Below are 22,567 nucleotides of genomic sequence, written 5' to 3' on the forward strand. Positions count from 1 at the left end.
CACACACACACACACACACACACACACACACACACACACACACACACACGTAAGTATTTGTAAAAGCTATTTTCTATTTGAAGTTATAGCCTTAACTTATAAGCAATTCACTGGTTTTCCAATTGCCCGGATCATCAGCTGGGCACCGTTTTTCATCGAGGTTTCAATCCTTTCAGCCCAGAAGCTCTCCAAACGGCCGATCCACAACACTGGCCGCAGGTCCACATCAGCAGATCACAACTTCAATGGACCCACAACCACAAAGTTGTATGCAGACAGTTAGTCAACACAGCAACGCAATATCTTTATTCAAACCTATTTAATTACTGCTTTTATTTAAAGTATTACCACATACTAATAACTTTAATCATACATCATTTTATATGACAATACATTAGGTGAAATAAATATAAAAAAATAAAAGTGATCATAAAAAAATAACTTTACCTGAAAGACATGTCCATTACACAACACCTCCATCTAAAAAGGAGTTCAGGTGCGGTTGTGTGAGGAAGGGAGGGGGAATGTGACATTTTTGCAGAAGTAAATAAATGCCTTTTCGTCGATAGTTAAGCACTTCATGCATTATTTTTTACGAGTAGCGTGGTGGTAGACTGGTTGGGGGTCGATGACCTTCCCTTCCTGGTACAGGGTTCGATTGGCCTAAATGCAGAGCAAGGGTCTCAGTCAATTCATGAAAAGGTTGGGCCAAATTTGCCAAATCAGGCGGAATAAAACATGACAGATGATGATTTTTATGAAAAATAGAAAATGTCACGCACAACGTACCAAAATAAAAATCTGCCATTCACACAAAACCAGTGGTAAACAATTGGCAGAAGTCTCGCAAGTCTGAACTATACTTTGGAATCAACTAATTTCCAAAACAAACAACAGCAATGTCAGTTCATCTGGATAAACCAAACTTCTTTTTTTGCAACATCATCTTTAATATGGAAAGGTCTTGCATACGCGAGTCCTGTCAAATACAATCAAATGTGGTGCACGGATCTGAAAACATGGCCGACAATCACCTACCTCTCCGCCACCTCTACCCAACCACTCCTGAACTCCTTTCTCTCCTCTCTATAGGGAAAGTCCCCTTTCCCATTCATTCACATCCTTCCTCTTTCCATCCCATCGCTCAACTTGAAAGAATCTCAAAATGCTAACTCCATCCACGTCCGTTTTTTTACTCCAACGAAGGTTGATGAAAACAACAGCAAAATAAATTAAACAAAATTTAATTGTACAATTTATTGATTAGCGTTCTCCTTTTCTTAAAATAAAGGTTTGTTGAGAAACTGATGACAACATCTCAAATGGTAAAGAGGCTGTGGCCTGAACAAACAATGAAGCTCAAATTGCAAATAAAGAAACTAGAACGCCACTCAGTAGAGCGCATACTCCCGCCGCGGGTCAAGTTGGAATAGTACGATTTCACGAAAGTTTGAGGGAGTAGTTCAGTGACAACACAAGACAAGACAACACAAGACAGACACTGCACAGATATATATTTAGAATATAGAGAAGATAATGTTAAAAAAAACAAGGCAATTTCACTTACATTTTCGGATTCAGCGTTCAATTCTATATAAGTGAGTGTATTTTGAGGCATGTGTGACTTCAAATAAAATTGTAAGCCAGGAAAACGTTCGTTTCATTCCTTTGGGATACAACATGTAAAACTGGCCCAAACGCCAAAACAAAACTCGCTCATTTTAAGTCGTACAAGCTAATGCGACCACTCATTCTTCTGGGAAGAATCCCGTGCACATGCTGGTCACACTTATAACTCACCTAAGTCTTTATAAGTTCATCAAATACTGACACCGCGATTGACATTCGCTGAGGTAAATGTTGATATCTCTTGAGGTAAAAAAAAAAAAAAAAAAACAGTTTTAAAGCATTATACGAATCAAACGATACATTTTATGAAACGGGGAAACCGAATACACACTTTGGTGGTTTTAAAATGACAGAATATGTCTTTTTTAGAAGAAAAAAATGAACATTGAAGACGACGCTGCTAACAAAATACACTGCTCTAACGCATAACCACGAGTTTAAACTACTTTTTTTTTTTTTTCTTTTTTTTTTTTTCTTTTTTTTTTTTGTATACAAGATCGAGGCTCGTGAAAGAGCGAACATTAATCACACAGAAAGACAAACCGACACATAAAACATATAACATAGGGAGCGGTAGACAAGATGGGGAGAGAGGGGGAAGGACACAAACACAACATTTGAGAGCAGGGACCGAGAGACATGGAGACATCGAGAGATCTGAGAGAGGGCGAGGGCTTTGGGGGGGGGGGGGGGCGTGGGAAGGGGGCAGTGGGAGAGGTATAAAACATATGGACACTGCCAGGACTTCCAGGAAAGAAGTTGGAATTTCAAACAAGGTGGATCTGGGGTGAATTAGCGGGGGTAGAAAAGATCAAGGTTTTGGATGGGGGAAGATAAGAGATGGTGGTGAACAGCTGTTTTAAAGACCTGGAGGGAGGAGTGGGATTGAAGGGAGTGAGGGAGTTTGTTCCAGAGGCGGGAGAAAAGAGGAATGAAAGAGTGAAGGTGAACGGAGAGCCGAGATTTCGGCAGTTTAACCATCAGAGGGTTGCTGGCAGATCTTGTGCGACCTGTAGGAATATTTGGGGGACAGAGCACAGAGAGAGCTGGGGGTGCAAGGCCGGAGAGGAGTCGGTAGAAGACAGAAAGACCACCTACCTGCCTGCGGTGAGTGAGTGAAAGGCCCTCAGAGATAGCTTCATCGCGGGAGATTCCAATAATTCTGAAAGCTTTGGTTTGAACAGCGTGAAGCCGAGCTAGGTGTGAGGCAGGAGCACCGGCCCATAGGGGAGAACAGTATTCCATTGAGCTGCGGATGAAAGCCTTGTATGTGGTGAGGAGCTCAGGTGTGCCGAGGAAGGACTTCGCACGACGGAGGATGCCCAGTCGGCGACTGGCTTTGGAGGCCAGCTTGGAAATGTGGTTTTCCCAAGAAAGATCATGGCAGATAGTGAGACCCAAAATCTTGAGCGACAGAACTTCTTGGAGAGGATTGTTGAGAAAGTAGATGGGAGGGTTGTCCAGTCGATCTTTTCGGAGAGACATAGTAAGAGTGTGAGATTTGTCAGGATTGAAAGACATGTTCCACTTGTTTGACCAGTCTGTGATTTTGTCCAGGTCTTCAGAGAGTGAGGAGGCAGCAGACTGCCGATCTGAGGGAAGAGGAATGGAGCGGCAGAGAGTGGAGTCATCAGCAAAGAGATAGAGAGGATTTTCGAGAGAGTCAGAGAGATCATTGATGAAGACCAGAAAAAGCACGGGGCCCAGAACACTGCCTTGGGGAACTCCAGCCTGAACAGGAAGAGGAGATGAGAGAAACCCATTCAGGGCCACACGTTGACGACGACTAGAGAGGAAGTCCGCCAGCCATGCGTGGAGATTTCCATGGATACCAAAGGAGGAGAGTTTGGTGAGCAGAGCGGGGTGCCAGACCGTGTCGAAGGCACGTGATATGTCGAGGGAGACAGCTCTAATTTCCTGTTTGGCATTTAGGACCTCCATCCATTGTTGAGACAGCAGAAGCAGCATGTCCAGAGTAGAGTGACCTGGTCTGAAACCAAATTGATGATCAGAGATCAAGCCATTGGAGAAGAGGAAAGATTTCATATCAGAAGCAATGATGGATTCCATGACTTTGCTGATAATTGGGAGAAGGCTGATTGGTCTGTAGTTGCTAGGATCTGTTTTTGCACCTTTTTTGTGCAAAGCGGTGATGTTGGCTGATTTCCAAGCAGATGGCAGTTGACCTTGAGCAAAAGAGAGGGTGAAGAGAACAGAGAGAGGGTGAGATAGAGCAGCAGAGCAGGATTTTAGGACCCGTGGGCTGATGCCGTCGGGTCCAGTTGCAGAATCAGAGTCGAGGGTTGACAGAAACTTTTCCACCTTGTCAGGAGGAAAGGACACGGAGTCCAGGAGCAGCAGGGTACGACTGGGTATGGTGGGTACAGAGAGGGATGGGTTTGGGACACAAGATTTAGAGGCAAACACAGAGTTGAGGCATTCAGCTTTTTCACGTGCGGAGTCAGCTGTGTAGCCGTTTGAGGTAAGGGAGGGGATGGAGGGGGAACAAACACCAGAAACGGATTTGACCAGACGCCACCAGGATTTGGAAGAGGGAGACAGATAAGAGAGTTCGGTCTTGAGAACGGAGAGATATTGTTTCCTGGCTCTCCTGAGGGTGGACACACACTTGTTTCGGGCTTTGTGAAAGGAAATGAGATTTCCTTCCGTTGGATTTGCTTTCCAGGAGACGAAGGCAAGTTGTTTCTGGGCAACAGCCTCACCACAAGATTCCGTGTACCATGGACGGGAGGAAGGGTATGACAACTGAAGACGAGATGGGATGAATCTGTGCATGAGAGAGAGCAATTTACTTTGGAAGAATTCCCAGGATGAGTTGATGTCAGAGGTGGTAGAGATGGGAGACCAGTCCAGATGATTGATGGCTGCTTGAAGACCGTGCCAGTTGGCCTGAGTGAAATGCCAGACTCGTCGCCGCTGAGCAGGCTCCCTGAGGATGGTCAGAGAGATGTCCGCTTTAACAAGGACATGATCAGATGATCCGATCGGAGCAGAAGAAGAGCAGCAGACATTTTCAGGGAAGTTAGTCATAACCAAGTCCAGAAGAGAAGATGTTCCGTTGACTGAGATCCGGGTCGGGAAATTGACAGATTGTGTCAGTCCCAGTGAGTCGCAGAAGTCCTTTGCTGAGGAGCCATGGCTGGTGAGAGAGGTACCCACACCCAGCCAACTGGCATGATGACAGTTGAAATCACCACATATGAGGAAGAGAGAGTTGGGATGAGTAGATAGAAGTTGGTCCATATCATCAGACAGCGAGATGTAGATGGAGTCATCACTGTTTGGTGGACGGTACAACACACATATGAACAAGAGGTGGGAGCGAAGTGGAAGCCGTAGCCAGAGGTATTCCTGGGGGTGAGGTGGAGAGAGTGCAGTGCAGGGCGAGTGAGGAAGAGAGTTTTTGATAAAGATAGCAACCCCGCCTCCAGGACGAGGCTCAGGTCTATCATACCGGAGGAGGGAGTAGCCCGGGAGAGATACTATGGAATCAGAGACATCATAAAGGAGGAAAGTTTCTGTTAAGCAGATCACGTCTGGTTTGACAGAAGCAACCTGTATGGAGAGATCAGTTAAGTTTGAACGAAGGCCCCGGATGTTTGAGGTCCATACCGTTAATGAAGAGGAAGGGGGAGCATCAGATACAGAACAGGAGGGAGGAGGGGTAGGGTAAGATGTGGAAGAGGTGGAAGATGTAGGGAGAGCTGTTGAAGGTGTGTCAGAGATTTCAGAATAGCTCGGAGAAAGGGAAGGATGGGGCGGACAAAAGGTTTGATGGTGATTGGGTGAGCCACAATGAGGTGTTATTTGAGGAGGGGGAAGAGCGAGGCAGAAGGTTGGGGGAGATGGAGGTGAGAGTTTGAAGGGGGAAGAAGCGGGGAGGACGCTTTGAGGAGGGGGAGTGAGAGGGGGGAAATTGAGAAGCAATGAGGGTGGGGAGATTTGAAGGGGAGGGGTGAGGGGGGAGTTTGGGAGGGAAGGGACAAGGGGAGGGATTTGAAAGGGATGGGATATGGGGGAGATTTGGAGGGGAGGGGTGAGGCAGGAGTCTAGGAGGGGAGGGGCGAGGGGGCGTCTTGGCGGGGAGGGGTGAGGGGGTAGTTTAGGAGGGAGGGGGCAAGGGGGGAGATTTGAAAGGGATGGGTGATGGGGAAGATTTGGAGGGGAGGGGTGATGGGGAAGATTTGGAGGGGAGGGGTTATGGGGAAGATTTGGAGGGGAGGGGTGAGATTGGATTTTTGAAAGTGTACGATTTATGGGAAACGAACATTTATTGCAAAATGAGTTTCTTGTGACCTTCGAGTTAAAAATACGTTTAAGGACGCTGGATGGAGGATGGAGTGCAGGAGAGTTTAGGGAATGTAGAAAAAAGGCACTATAGGAGATGGATATTTTTTTTGGGATGAATTGATTTGGTGAGCAAGTCGAAAGCAGCCTTTTAAAGAAGAAGAAGAAAAAGGTGTTATAAAATATGACGGAATACATAACTTGAGGGGAAAGTGTAAACATTGAAGGTTAATGAGTGAAAACTATCTGGGGAAATGGGGGAGAAACACGTGGTCGAAGAACGAACGAACGAATAAGAATGAATAAACGAATGAGAACAGAGAAGGAAAATGTTTTTTATTTTTTATTTTTTTGAGTTGAGATTTACACAAGGAAGTAGGCGATGGGTGAAAAGACTGGGAATACAGAGAACGAAAGTTATTGGATCACAAACGATGGACCACTGAGAGAAAAACAAAGCCTCAAGGTTGTACAGTGCACACTGTACAAGGCCTTGCTCGCGACACGGCAAACAGACGATCAATTTATGAAAGATAAACACCGAGAAACAACCAAAGTTGCACACAATAACTTCACACACCGAAAGATAAATACAGTTTCGACAAAATACAATTGTGAACAGACAACTTCGAAAAACGTGGAGACCGTGTGGAGCTTCGAAAATCCCTGCCGCCGTCTCCAAGATCTCGCGAGATCGCCAACATTTACAACAAATATGAAAACTATTTTCAAATCACAATGTTAAATATAGAATATATAGAAAATATAGAAGATATAGAAGATATAGAAGATATAGAAGATATAGAAGATATAGAAAATATAGAAGATAATGTAAAAAAAAAAAAAAGAGCCCTATCTTCCAATGGTAAACAATCCTTCCAAAAATTCCTGGATCCGGAATAATATCCTGAGCTTCACCAAAAACTAATCAATTCTTCCTTATCCCAAGGGCAATCATCCCACCAACTTTCATCCAAATCCGTTCAGAACTTTTCCAGATATCTTGTTCATGAACACACACACACACACACACACACACACACACACACACACACACACACACACACACACACACACACACACACACACACACACACACACACACACACACACACACACACACTCGAATGCATTACACCCTGGCGGGAGCAACAAGGGTTAAAAAAAAAAAAAAACTGGCCGTGGTGTGGGGTGGTTAAATTAAACGTGAAGCAAAAGCCCAAATGAGGCCTATTTCCACTGGCTGTGACTTTGCCCTTTGACCCAATTTATTAATCAGTCTTCTCCATATTTTCAAAATAAAGGTTTATTGAAAATCAGATGATAAAACATGAAAGGGGAAAAAAAAAGTTATGGGGCACGCACGCAAAACACATCCCACTGCGCAAGGGACAGGCCAACTATAGTTCGTAATTTAGCCAACCTCTCCCCCCCCCCCTCGACTGGCAGATTGGGGGGCGGCGGGTAGGAGAAGAGAAGAGTGGTGTAATATGTAATAGAAAAATACATTTTCAATATAAAATGAGCACATTAAAAATCTAAAATAGATATAGAATGTAGATAGACATATACAAATTAGCTAGCTGGTTGATAATATTGCTGACTAGCCTGAGCGGTAGAGACAGCCTAAAGCAGGTGACCAACTGGTCCTGTAGTTGAGGTTACCGTGACAAGACAGACACAAGCAGCTGTGTTCGCCCGTTTCACTGTGACCATGTGATGCTGTACTGTGTTATTATACACCACACCCTGCCCTCCCCCTCACACCAACAAGTGGGATTGATACCTACTGGATTGGAATGCATTAAAATTAGCAAACGCGATTCCCTCCTGCCCTGCATGGACCCCACAGAGAAGCAATCGATACCGCTTATAAAGGAAGCTCTCAAGCAGTTTGTATAAATACATTTTAATGATTTTAAAGCCTAAAAGTTTCATTCCGTGTTGAGAGCTGTTCAATGTGCAAAACCACTGACTGCAAACGATTTCCCTCTGGGAAGTTTCAAACTCCTTTTGAATGGCATGTAAAAAATGGGGATATATATATATATATATATATTTATATATATATATATATATATATATATATGTATATATATATATATACACAAAGAATTAAGTTAAGCACCCCCCCCGTTTTTTTACAACCTCGCACATTACAAGTTTGTTGTCGTCAAAACAGTGTAATATACCCATGATATTGCTATATTTTCTGGAGAAGTGATATTATGGTCACATAAAAACATAACAATCATGCCGTTTTCAATATTTTATTCTGAATAATTTAAGGTGAAATTTTTTGGGAATTTTAGGCATATTTTCACCTCAATTTAAGTATGGAGCTATAGGTCCATCACGGACAGTGTGGATGACGTTTATGTTTTCTAACGTACAGTCATTGTTCTGAGAAGACCTCTAGCGATCTTTGCGTCAATAACGTGTGTAGGACCCACGTGATCGGATCACTGACTCAACCAATCACTTTTTTTCACTTTGATCACTCAATTTCATCAATGGATAATTGCTAATGTCATACCAATCATTATTTGATCTCACATACCTTAGAATATATGCCAATGTATACATATACACAAAGAATATATATTAGGGGGTGCTTACCTTAATTCGTTGTGTAGGGGTGCTTAACTTAATTCTTTGTGTATATATGTATATATATATATATATATATATATATATATATATATATATATATATATATATATATATATATATATATATATATATATATATATGTATATATATGTATATATATATATATATATATATATATATATATATATATATATATATATATATATATATATATATATATATATATATATATATATATATATATATATATATATATATATATGTATATATATATTATATATATATATATATATATATATATATATATATATATATATATATATATATATATATATATATATATATATATATATATATATATATATATACGTATATATATATAGATATATATAAAGCTCATATACAAAAAGAAAACAGGATAAATACATACTATACACAAATCGTGTATACGCAGCTAAAACGGTGTCCTGGGACTTATGACAACATGTGTGTATGACTGTATGTATATGTATATATAATATATATATATATATATATATATATATATATATATATATATATATATACATACATATATACATATATATATATACATATATACATATATATATACATATATGCATATATATATATACATATATACATATACATATATATATATTATATATATATATATATATATATATATATATATATATATATATATATATATATATATATACAGCCCCCTGTGTGTGTATATATATATATATACACACACAGGGGGCTGCAAAAGTAGGTATACAGTAAGGATTATACCAGTATTACCAGTATTATAATGGTGGTGCTAGGATTCATTTAATACTAGAATTCATTTAAATCATTATTACCATTTTATTTTATTTTTTTTTCATAATTTTTTCTATAATACATCTATTATTTGCAGGTGAAGTGGAAATTTAACGATGGCTGGTAATTCAACGGACGAGGAGCGCAAATGGATTTTGAAACAGTACTGGAAGACAGAGAATAGTGAACGTGTGCGAGAGCAGTGGCGAGAAACATTTGCATCGCCTCCACCAACGAGGCTCACGATTTACCGGATACGTGACAAATTTGAGAGTACGGGGTCTATCCACAACTCGCCGAAGAGTGGTCGACCAGTCACCGTGACAACGCCAGAGAATGCAATGCAATGCAAGTCGCCCTGGCATTTACCCAGAGCCCTCAGAGATCGAAAAACAGGGCGTCATCTGAGTTGGGTATTGAACGCAGATCGTTGGGTCGTTACTCTCTCTTAACTAATGCTAACTTAACTTAACGTTACTTAGCGTTACTTAGCGTTACTCTAAGTAACTTAACTTAGCGTTACGCCTAAAGTCACGATTGAGCAACAGCTCAATCAACCTGGGGTGACAGTGTGGGCTGGCCTGTCCTGCAAAGGTGTCGTTGGACCTATCATTCTGCACAGGACTGTCGATCAACACGTGTATCTGAACATGCTGACGGATACAATCATACCACAGGTATGCGAACAACAGCAGCAGGACGACTTCTACTTTCAGCAGGATGGGGCGCCACCGCACTTCGCACTCACTGTGCGTGCGCTACTTGACAAAGAATTTCCCAACAGGTGGATTGGACGTCGGGGAGCCGTTGACTGGCCACCACGTTCGCCGGATCTCACCCCTATGGACTTCTTTTTCTGGGGATGTGTAAAAGACAGGGTTTTCGCACGCAAGCCACGTTCTGTTGATGCCATGATTCAGTTCATACGGGAGGCTTGCCAGGAAATTGATGCTGATAAAGACCTTTGTGCCAGAGTGTGCATGGGTGTCCACACTCGACTAGTGGAGTGTGTGAATGCCGGGGGCAAACAGTTTGAACATTTGAGGGATTAATATGTTTATTATTGATATGTTTATTATTGATATGTTATTATTAATATGCTTGTATAATCAATAAAATACGTTTTGTGCACACGTTTTGTTTTTCATTACTGTATACCTACTTTTGCAGTGTGTACCCTGGATAAGAATAGGTACGCCGTATCCCTGCGTGTCGTAGGAGGCGACTAAGAGGGTTGGCGTCAGGAAGGGCATCCGGCCATAAAAAACATTGCCTCAAAAAGAGAACCATGACAATTACAACTACATGTGGGCAGGGTACAGCCCGAAGTGGAGATCGGTTTCTGAGGTTTGTGACATGGAATGTAGGGACAATGACAGGGAGATCAGGAGAAGTGGTGGAAGTATTGGTCAGAAGAAGAGTGGACATATGTTGTGTGCAAGAGGCGAGATGGAAGGGAAGTGGTGTGAGAATGGTGAAGGGTAGGCAGGGACAGAAATACAAGTTTGTGTGGCAAGGGTGCCTGGAGGGCGTGAATGGTGTTGGTGTCCTGTTTTCTGAGGAGTTTGTAGACAGTGTGGTGAGTGTGACTAGAGTGAGTGATAGGTTGATGATGGTGAAAATGATGATTGGAAAGCTCTTGGTGAACGTCATCTCGGGATATGCTCCGCAGGTTGGTCGGAGCGATGAAGAGAAGGACAAGTTCTGGTGTGCGATAGAGCAGCTGATGGAAAACGTGAAAGATGAGGAAGTTGTTGTGTAAGGAGGAGACCTAAATGGACATGTGGGAAGGAGTATGGATGGTTTTGACGGAGTTCATGGGGGTTACGGATATGGTGTGAGAAATGGAGAAGGTGAAAGGATTTTGGAGTTTGCTGATGGAGCTGATTTGTTGATTTGTAATACTCAGTTCCAGAAAGAGGATAATAAGCTTGTTACATACACGTCAGGTGGGTCGACGACAACCGTTGACTACCTGATGGTGCGTAGGCGAGATAGGGGGCACCTCCGAGACACAAAGGTAATCCCGGGGGAGGAGGCTGTTTCACAGCACCACTTGGTTGTCTGCGACGTAAGGGTGAAAGGTGCGAGCAGAGCTCGGCGGGTGAAGTACCAACCGAGAATGAAGGTGTGGAGGTTGAAAGAGGTGACAGTAAGGGAGGCATTAAAAGAGAGGCTGAGTAGGGTCGAGGATGATGTGGTTGAGCTTGAAAGTGGTTGGATGTCAATGAAAGCTAGTCTGTTGGGAGCCGTTGGTGAGGTATGTGGATGGACAAAAGGACCACCGAGGCACTCGGAAACATGGTGGTGGGATGATGAAGTTGGAAAGAGGATTGACGAGAAGAGGAAGAAGTTCAAGTAGTGGCAGAAGGCGAAGGGTACGGGCGCAGAAACAGCAGAGCATGAAAGTTATAAGGCAGCCAGGAAGGCTGCAAAGAAAGAGGTAGCAAAGGCGCAGGAGGCATGTAGGAAAATGTTCGGAGAACGCTTGGATTCGGAAGAGGGTCAGAGAGCGGTATTCAGGATTGCAAAGCAGATAGCGAAAGAGAGGTGTGATGTGATGGGGGTGAGCTGCTTGAAGGATGAAGTGGGACAAATCGTTGTCGACCCAGATGGAATTAAAGGAAGATGGAAAAGATATAGATATATGGAAATGCTGTTGAATACTGAGAATGAATGGGATGGCAACATAGAGAGTAATCCAGTTTTAGGACCGGCAGAGAAGATAACTGAGAAGGAAGTTGAGGAAGCGATAAAAGCAATGAAGGGTAGAAAAGCGGGAGGGCCGACGGGAGTTGTGGGAGATATGTTGAAGGCAGCAGGAAGTTGGGGTGTGAAGAGAATGACAGAATCTGTAATCTGGTGGTGAAAGAAGGCCGCATTCCAGTGGATTGGGAACCGAGTACCCTCGTCCCTCTATACAAGGGGAAAGGTGACCCTCTGGAGTGTGGCTCGTACCGAGCGATAAAGTTATTGGAGCATGGAATGAAGGTATTGGAAAGGGTGTTGGAGAGGAGGATAAGGAAGAAAGTGAAGATCGACGAAATGCAGTTTGGATTTATGCCAGGAAGAGGAACGACAGACGCGCTTTTCATTGTGAGGCAGTTGCAGGAGAAGTACATGGAGAAGAGGAAGAAGTTGTTTCTTGGGTTTGTTGATCTGGAGAAAGCATTCGATCAGGTTCCACGCAAAGTATTGACATGGGCATTGAGGAAGTTAGGAGTGGAGGAATGGTTGATCAGAGTAGTGATGGCAATGTACAAAAGAGCGCGCACAGCTGTAAGGACGAAGGACGGGAACAGTGGTGAGTTTGAGGTGAAGGTGGGAGTGCATCAGGGGTCGGTACTAAGTCCACTACTATTTGTAGCTGTGATGGAGGTGCTGGCTCAGAACGTAAAGGAGGGTTTACCGTGGGAGTTGTTGTATGCAGATGATCTGGTGTTGATTGCGGAAAGTATGGATGGACTGAAGGAAAAGATGAACACGTGGAAGGAATGTATGGAGACAAAAGGTCTGAAGGTGAATATCGGAAAGACGAAGGTGATGGCAAGTGGTAAAGCATGTGGTGAGGTGGAAAGAACTGGGAAGTGGCCCTGTGCTGTGTGTAGGAAGGGTGTCGGAGTGAACTCCATTCAGTGTACAATGTGCGCTGAGTGGGTTCATCAAAAATGTAGTGGTCTGAGAGGGTCATTAACCAGTGTGGCAGCTACATTCAAATGTAAGGTGTGCACAGAGGGAGCTGCAGATGGAGGAAATGTTGAGTTGGATCTTGGAGACGGTGTGAAGCTGGAAGGTGTGTAAACATTTTGCTACCTCGGAGACATGCTGAATGGAGAAGGTGGATCAGACTCGGCAACGGTTGCTCGAGTGAGATGTGCATGGAAGAAGTTTCGGGAATTGAGTGGCGTGCTGATGATGAGGGGAGTGTCGTTGAAGCTGAAGGGAAAGGTGTATGCTGCATGTGTGAGAAGTGTTATGATTTATGGGAGCGAGACATGGGTAATGAACGTAGAGCAGCAACGAAGGTTGGAAAGGGTGGAAATGTGAATGGTTCGACGGATGTGCGGAGTATCGTTGAGAGAGAGGAAGACAAATGATGAATTGCGAAAGATGATGGGAATAGAGCCTGTGATTGATGCTGTGAAGAGGAACAGGTTGAGATGGTTTGGTCATGGGTTGAGGAAGGATGAAAGTGACTGGTTGAGAAGAGTGATGGAAATGAATGTAGAAGGAAGTAGAAGACGGGGAAGACCGAGAAAGACTTGGCTAAAGATGGTGGAAGAAGAAATGCGGGCAAGGGGGTTAACAAGGAGAGATGCAGAAAATAGGGCAAAATGGAGAAGATTGTCATGGGGACCGCAAGGCTAACCCCCGCTCTAGCAGGGAAAATGGCCTTTAAAATGCATGTTGTTGTTGTTGTTGTATACCTACTTTTGCAGCCCCCTGTATATATATATATTTTCTATATTATTATTTATTTATTTTAATATATATATTTATATATATATATTTTTTTTTTCAAAGAAAAAGGGTGCTTCCAAACAGAAAGTAAAGCCAGATAAATTCCACAAATTTCAGCAAATAAGCAAGAGCAGACCCGGTCTCAGGTGACGTTTCACCCGCTTCACAGAAAGTTTCCTCAGGCCAATAGACCCCGACCGTTGGACCGAATTTTTCTCTGCAACCGTTGGTCCGATTGACAGGAATTTTTCACCATATGTGCAGCTCCTCCTCCAGAATTTTACTGGCAATTATGACGTCACAGGTCACGGCACCATCTTGGAAAAATCGAAAAACTTTGCCCTCTATCTCCAAAAGTGCTGCAAAGAAAAAATTGAGACATGGCTCATTGTAAAGAACTCTCCATGTGGAATAACATATGTTAATGATGGCTGTCATAGGTTCCTCCATTATGACGTCATAATTCGACAAGTACAAAACCATCAGATCAAGATGAAATTTCTTGAGCGTCATCTATGGATAAATTGGTGGAGGGGAAAAAAATGACGTCATCGGTCACGTGGTTCGGCCGCCATATTTGTTTTAACACAAAAAAGCCTTAAAAACCACCAGAAACACATCCTAGCGAGTGTCTGCAATCTGATTGCTCTTTCTTGTTTTTAATGTAAAAAAAAGGTCACAAACTTCTAAAATATAACTATTGTTTACATTGTTTGGGTTCATAAGCAAAACTATTTTATGTTCATTGTAAAAGAGTTTTCACGAAGGTTTTTTTTTCTCTAGAGCATCCATGCAGACCCCCGAACTGCATACAACCACCCGTAGTAATCCTACATTGCATATATTCATCAACATCAGGTATGGGGTCTCGAACCCGCTCAAAGGTCCTGGGTGTATATGCATTCCAATGAGCACCTTGACTCTGATACCCCCACACGGTTCCCACGGTACTTTTTCACAAGAGTCCCAAATATCTTGTGACGTCTACTCGGCTTTTCCTTTTCGCCTCAGTATCCCTTATGGCTTGCAATCTCACTGCACATGACAGGCTGGATCTTTTGGTTTTGGCCTATCCCATTGAAACCATGTGGTGATGGTGGTCATGCTGATAAGATGCTGATAAACAAGCTGATACATGCAAGGACCCGCACACAGTTCAGTATTCCAAGAGTCATTTTGCACGCTTTCAACACATGACGGAATGAAGAAAGCATGCCTTCGCTGGTGGAAGAAAGAAATGCTGCTGTGAAGCACACATGGACCATACTGTGTAGCAGGCTGTTATAATCCTGAATTGTAGAGCCAATAAAAACCACCTTTAGAGGCCATTTTTCCCCGCAAAGCGGGGGTTGGCCTTTTTCGGGAACCGAGGTTGTTGTTGTTTTTCGGTCCCCTATTTGAAGCAATGTTTTACGGCCGGATGCCCTTCCTGACGCCAACCCTTTTTGCCGCCTTTAACGACAAACAGGGAATTACCAGTGAACTGGTACTCAATTAGCCGACCTCGGAAGGATGACAGGCTGAGTCAACCCCCCTGGCGTTAATTCAGCGATCGACCGGGATTCGAACCCAGGATCCTTGGATCCTAAGCCGGCACCCTAGCCGCTAGCCCAACACCAGGGATTGTAGAGCCAATGATCTTCCGTTTCCCAAAAAATGAAATGTTGTTTCGTGTTCATTTCGGCCTCTTCCTAGAAGTTTTGTCATGAGTGTTTCCATCCCTCTTCATTGGTGGCATGGATGTGTTATTCTTGGCTGGTGCGTTTCGTCACCAGGGCAACACAAAAATGCAGGGAATAATGACATTGTTGTTTTTGATAAATATTTTTTAGCAACCTCGTTTGTATTTAGATGATTTCCTGACGTAGGGCTTCGCGCTTGCGTTCAACTTGCCAGGACAAAGCGATCGTTCTATCCGGGTTTTCCAGCAATGTGGATCGATTATAACGGAGTCGATGTGCACATGTTCTGAATGTCACATCACCATCATATACAGAGGTCTGATTGTATATGTAGACATGCAACACTTAAAATATGCACTGTGACACCACTACCATTGTACACTGCCCGTAAACGATAAATGTTTACTACTTTCGACCGCTGTACACGACAATAAACCCAAGGGAACCTCTGAAATAGGTGATTCTTCACCATCGCGAGATGGGGCCCAAAAACGATATATAGCATCATATTTCAAAAAGTTAGGGGCGGATTATGACGACTTGGTGGATGAGTTGGGTAGGTGACAAGACCAAGCCAACTACATATTGGTTATGGTCCGGATGCAGGTCTGGTCTATCATTGGAATAAAACGTAAACCGTTCGGCCTGGCGGAGGTATGCACGCTACCGGGTGTCATTCAGATACCATATTGTGTTTTTCCCATATTTATTTGATTAATTACATTTTTCCTTTCTCCTCACGACTAATGGTCCTCGAGCCAAATGTCACACGTTTCTCTTTTGGATTGGACCAATCTACGGTGTGCTCGTGCCGGGCAACCAATTTGTGTGCCCCATGGCGTCGCACGAGTGATGGTCCTGAACTGGGTTTTGGAGAAGAAAGTCGACTTTGAGTCAAGAATGTGGAGAGTGAGGAGCTTGTGCAGTCTCTCCCAGCCATTCCACACAAATCCTGATCGACACGCACGACAGCAGCATCGCTGGGGTTCTTTAGAATCCCCTCCTCCCCCTACCCCATAGTAGAAGGAGGAACCCTGTCCAGTGAGCTTGGGAGTGTAAACACCGAGTACACCCACACCGGCCAGAGACCCACTTCACAGCACATGTGGGGGGGAAGCTGCAGCCTCTTCATCCGATTGAATCTAGGCAAGAGTGCTTGGTTCGGCTCGGCCCCATTATTTCTATCCTTATAATCCAATGATTTATTTCATCCTTTTATATCCAAACAGACACAGACACACCCAGTAAATGGGGTGTAACAGACGCAAACCATCTTACTTCGAAAAATCTGATTCATATTCAAGTCGAGCCAGCCGGCAAGAATGGGTGAAGAGTTTGGAGCGGGCAACTCAGATTCCATTGACCGTTCATGCCAAAATCACGATTCCATATCCGAACACAAACAGAAAGATGGATCCATTCTCCCTTCGGAAAAGCAGCCCAGGCAGCCGTGCGCAAAGCTTGCGCTAAATAAGCAGATCGCATTTCTCGTCTATTCAGGCTTCTGTGAATCGATGCAATTTTGCAATAAGCCCAAGATTCAATGAATAATAATAATAATAATAATTCATTTATTTTGTATAGCGCTTTTCAAGTAGCCCAAAGGCGCTTTGACAGAGTACATGAACATGTTTACTAAATAAACAGAGTTCGGAGCAGACTGAGGGTGGCATATTTAGCATTGGCTGGTACATTTTGTTTGCGACCGTTAGCAATTGTGAGCAAACAAGTCAGTGTAACCCAGTCACCGATGGTGCCCACAAACATATAGCGTGGTATACATCACTCACTCCATCCTCACCCCACCGCTGATTCTCGACCACAAACTACTCCGCAACCCACAAACAACCCTCTGTGCTGTCCTCCTCTTTCCCCAAAGTTTATGCAGGGCACATGCGGCCCCAATGACCCCCTTCTGGTGAAACTCCCCAAAGTCCAGACTCACTGCTCACCTCCGCTCATTTCTCTTTTTACGCACCTGTGGAATCAACTTCCACATTCTGCAACTATCGGGGACGCCTCTTCGTGGTGGTTGTGCCCCCCCCCCCCCCCCCAATGCAAATTGAGGGCCAAGTCTTCCACGTTGCCCGTATTCGTCAGGGCAGTACGGTCACGGTCAGAGCACCAATCGATCCCTATGGACCAGCCCTTTCCTTTTTGTCTCTGTCTTTCTTTGTCTTTCTCTCTCTCTCTCTCCCTTTCCCTCTCCCTCCGTCTGTCTGTTCCTATGTCTGTCTGTCTGTTTCTCTGTCTGCCTGTTTCTCTGTCTGTCTGCCTGTTTCTCTGTCTGTCTGCCTGTTTCTCTGTCTGTCTGCCTGTTTCTCTGTCTGTCTGTCTGTCTGTTTCTCTGTCTGTCTGTTTCTCTATTTACCTGTCTGTTTCTCTGTTTGTCTGTCTGTCTGTTTCTCTGTCTGTCTGTCTGTTTCTCTCTGTCTGTTTGTTTCTCTGTCTGTCTGTCTGTTTGTTTCTCTGTCTGTCTGACTGTTGGTTTCTCTGTCTGTCTGTTTGTTTCTCTGTCTGTCTGTCCGTTTGTTTCTCTGTCTGTCTGTCCGTCCGTTTGTTTCTCTGTCTGTCTGTTTCTCTGTCTGTCTGTCTGTCTCTCTAGCTTTCCAACTCTGTTGTGGCCCCAATTTCGAGAAGAGGTGGGTACACCATCCTAGATGTGGGGGATCTCTGGAGATCAATCGGCTGTCTCCGTGCCGTGGGCTTCTTCAAGAACTGTCTGGGGCTATACAACAACAACGTCTACATTGTCTTCAATCTCGTTCTTCCCTCTGGGTCTTCAAGACAGCTGTTCATCTCAGATCATCCCCCATCCAAAACCATGATCTTTTCTATCCCCATCAATCTTATTCATCCCCTGTGTCCTCCCCCTTGTCCCCATTCTTCCCCACATCCGTTGTTTCTCCTACTCTCCTTCTATTTTGTCCCTTATCCCCACTGTTGGTGCGTTTTCCCCTCTCTTTCTACTGTTAAGTCCTGATCCGCTCTCGGTCCTCCATAAGCCTCGACTTTGAATTACAAAAAAACACCCACAACCTCCACCTGCACCTCCACCTCCACCTCCACGCACTCATCTACCCCAACCTCAGAACAGAAGCAATAAGTGGACAAGCCGGATAAGCTCGAAGAAAGAAAAAAAAAATCAAAACTTTTGTAAAGCCACACCCTGCCATTAAAATAAATAAATAATAATGCAGGTACAGGTGCTTCCGGAGGAGTAAAACTAACCACACTTTGCAGAGGCTTCGGTCCTCGAACAGATAAAGTTGAAATCACACATTCGTGGTTAATGGTGTCATGTGCACGCGTGCGAGCCCCAAACGACCTGAAACAAGAAGCACGACCTGGAGATGGAATCAGCACACGTGACCTGGGTCCAACGCAATCCCAAAGCCAAATCAAGTCGCACAGCCTGCTGGTCCAGTCTCCGACGGTGCACGGAATCCCGTTTGCAGACTCATGAAAATCATGAAAAAACAAACTCTTTAATGACAATTTCCCTCCACCGTAACGGTCTTCATTGCAACAAGCCCGGTCGTGATTTATATACCTGTTCGATGTAAGTTCAGGTAAACCGAGGTATGCACACTCAAGAACACCAGGAACGCGACTCTGTTAAACTTTTTCGTTCTCCGGTAATTAGAACTTGCACACCAAAGATCCGTGAGTGTGGTTATTAATAAATCCACCCGTCTGGAGGAGTTCGGAGGAACCGCCAAACTGCATCGAAGTAACAAACTCTCATCTTACCTTTTCAAAGTTTCCTTGCTGCTCCGCCGAGTGCGCAAGATGTGATCCCGTGGACCCGATCACTCCGACTGGTGCACCGAGGTCGACCCGCTCGAATCGCATGCCGTGGTTCCTTCAGCGAGAGCGTTGCGTGCGACGAGCTCCTCCCACGCACAGCTCACGGGATCGGAATGTGACGCCGCACTGGCACAGAGACAGAGACGGGAGCGCTCGTTGCACCGCGTACGGCGGAGCACAAGTTCCGGGATACGTCGGGTCGTTTTTCAGGATCTGGGGAGGGGTGCGGATGATGGTTTGTCGGTCGTTTCGGAATAAAAAAATATAATGGAGCAGGAGGAGGAGGATGATGTGTAAGAACAGAAGGAGGAGGTTAAAAAGGTAGTGGAGAAGAAGAGGAGGAGGATGAGGAGGAGGGAGAAGAGGATTATGAAGAGGAGGAGGGACAGGAGGAGGGTTGAGGTGATGAAAGAGGAAGAAGAGGAGAAAAAGAAGAAGGAGGAGGGGAGGGGGTGAGGAGGGGAGGGGGTGAGGGGAGGGGGTGAGGGGAGGGGAGGGGGTGAGGGAGGGGAGGGGGAGGGGTGAGGGGGTGAGGGGAGGGGGAGGGGGTGAGGGGAGGGGGAGGGGGTGAGGGGAGGGGGAGGGGGTGAGGGGAGGGGGTGAGGGGAGGGGGAGGGGGTGAGGGGAGGGGGAGGGGGAGGGGGAGGGGGAGGGGGAGGGGTGAGGGGAGGGGGAGGGGGAGGGGTGAGGGGAGGGGGAGGGGGAGGGGGTGAGGGGAGGGGGAGGGGTGAGGGGAGGGGGAGGGGGAGGGGTGAGGGAGGGGGAGGGGGGAGGGGTGAGGGGAGGGGGAGGGGGGAGGGGTGAGGGGAGGGGGAGGGGGGGAGGGGGGAGGGGTGGGGGGAGGGGGAGGGGGAGGGGGGGAGGGGGGAGGGGTGGGGGAGGGGGGAGGGGTGAGGGGAGGGGGGGAGGGGTGAGGGGAGGGGGGAGGGGTGAGGGGAGGGGGGAGGGGTGAGGGGAGGGGGAGGGGGGAGGGGTGAGGGGAGGGGGAGGGGTGAGGGGAGGGGGAGGGGGTGAGGGAGGGGGTGAGGGGAGGGGGAGGGGTGAGGGGAGGGGGAAAGGGGTGAGGGGAGGGGGAGGGGGTGAGGGGAGGGGGTGAGGGGAGGGGAGGGGTGAGGGGAGGGGGAGGGGTGAGGGGAGGGGGGAGGGGTGAGGGGAGGGGGGAGGGGGTGAGGGAGGGGGGGAGGGGGTGAGGGGAGGGGGGGAGGGGGTGAGGGGAGGGGGGGAGGGGTGAGGGAGGGGAGGGGTGAGGGGAGGGGGGAGGGGGTGAGGGAGGGGGGGAGGGGTGAGGGAGGGGGGAGGGGTGAGGGGAGGGGTGAGGGGAGGGGGAGGGGGTGAGGGGAGGGGGTGAGGGGAGGGGGAGGGGTGAGGGGAGGGGGAAAGGGGTGAGGGGAGGGGGAGGGGGTGAGGGGAGGGGGTGAGGGGAGGGAGGGGGTGAGGCGAGGGGGAGGGGTGAGGGAGGGGGGGAGGGGGGGAGGGGAGGGGGGGAGGGGGGAGGGGAGGGGGGGAGGGGGGGAGGGGAGGGGGGGAGGGGGGGAGGGGAGGGGGAGGGGAGGGGGGGAGGGGTGAGGGGAGGGGGGAGGGGGTGAGGGGAGGGGGGGAGGGGGTGAGGGGAGGGGAGGGGGGAGGGGGTGAGGGGAGGGGAGGGGGGAGGGGTGAGGGGAGGGGGAGGGGGTGAGGGGAGGGGGGGAGGGGTGAGGGGAGGGGAGGGGGGAGGGGTGAGGGGAGGGGAGGGGGGAGGGGTGAGGGGAGGGGGAGGGGGTGAGGGGAGGGGAGGGGGAGGGGGTGAGGGGAGGGGGAGGGGGAGGGGGTGAGGGGAGGGGGAGGGGTGAGGGGAGGGGGAGGGGTGAGGGGAGGGGGTGAGGGGAGGGGTGAGGGGAGGGGAGGGGGAGGGGTAAGGGGAGGGGGGGAGGGGGAGGGGAGGGGGGGGAGGGGGGGAGGGGAGGGGGGGGAGGGGGGGAGGGGAGGGGGGGGAGGGGGGGAGGGGAGGGGGGAGGGGGAGGGGAGGGGGGAGGGGAGGGGGGTGAGGGGAGGGGGTGAGGGGGGAGGGGGGTGAGGGGAGGGGGGTGAGGGGAGGGGGGAGGGGGGAGGGGAGGGGGGAGGGGGAGGGGGGAGGGGGGAGGGGGAGGGGGGGAGGGGGGAGGGGGGAGGGGAGGGGGTGAGGGGAGGGGTGAGGGGAGGGGGTGAGGGGAGGGGGTGAGGAGGGGAGGGGTGAGGGGAGGGGTGAGGGGAGGGGAGGGGTGGGGGGAGGGGTGAGGGGAGGGGTGGGGGGAGGGGTGAGGGGAGGAGGAGGGGGTGAGGGGAGGAGGAGGGGGTGAGGGGAGGGGTTAGGGGAGGGGGAGGGGGTGAGGGGAGGGTGAGGGGAGGGGTGAGGGGGGAGGGGGTGAGGGGAGGGGGAGGGGGGGTGAGGGGAGGGGGAGGGGGGAGGGGGGGGAGGGGAGGGGGGAGGGGTGAGGGGAGGGGGAGGGGGTGAGGGGAGGGGGAGGGGTGAGGGGAGGGGTGAGGGGAGGGGTGAGGGGAGGGGGGAGGGGTGAGGGGAGGGGGAGGGGTGAGGGGAGGGGGAGGGGTGAGGGGAGGGGGGGAGGGGGGAGGGGAGGGGGGAGGGGGGAGGGGAGGGGGGGAGGGGGGAGGGGAGGGGGGAGGGGGGAGGGGTGAGGAGAGGGGGGAGGGGGGAGGGGTGAGGGGAGGGGGAGGGGTGAGGGGGAGGGGGAGGGGTGAGGGGAGGGGGGGTGAGGGGAGGGGGGTGGGGTGAGGGGAGGGGGGAGGGGTGAGGGGAGGGGGAGGGGTGAGGGGAGGGGGAGGGTGAGGGGAGGGGGGGAGGGTGAGGGGAGGGGGAGGGGGAGGGTGAGGGAGGGGGAGGGGGGAGGGGGGAGGGTGAGGGGAGGGGGAGGGGGGAGGGGGAGGGGGGAGGGGGGAGGGTGAGGGGAGGGGGAGGGGGAGGGGGAGGGGGAGGGGTGAGGGGAGGGTGAGGGAAGGGGGGAGGGGTGGGGGAGGGGTGAGGGGAGAGGGGTGGGGGAGGGGTGAGAGGAGGGGGAGGGGAGGGGGAGGGGAGGGGGGAGGGGGGAGGGGTGAGGGAGGGGGGAGGGGGAGGGGGGAGGGGGAGGGGGGAGGGGGAGGGGGAGGGGGGAGGGGGGAGGGGGAGGGGTGAGGGGTGAGGGAGGGGGGAGGGGGAGGGGAGGGGGGAGGGGGGAGGGGGAGGGGGGAGGGGGAGGGGGGAGGGAGGGGTGAGGGGAGGGGAG

At 48.5% G+C, this 22,567-nt stretch overlaps 1 protein-coding gene across 2 annotated transcripts in view; it reads right to left on the reverse strand.

Moving 5' to 3' along the window:
* PLCE1 (phospholipase C epsilon 1) overlaps nt 1–19,428 on the reverse strand; it is a 296,731-nt gene extending 277,303 nt beyond the window's left edge. For both annotated transcript variants that reach the window (XM_068106883.2, XM_068106878.2), the window contains exon 1: nt 19,275–19,428. The gene's annotated coding sequence lies outside the window, so the exon portion shown is untranslated. The remainder of the gene's footprint in view (nt 1–19,274) is intronic.
* Between the last annotated feature and the right edge of the window lie 3,139 nt (nt 19,429–22,567).

The sequence above is a fragment of the Myxine glutinosa genome, chromosome 2, assembly GCF_964187855.1.
Source record: "Myxine glutinosa chromosome 2, kmMyxGlut1.1, whole genome shotgun sequence".
NCBI lineage: Eukaryota > Metazoa > Chordata > Myxini > Myxiniformes > Myxinidae > Myxine > Myxine glutinosa.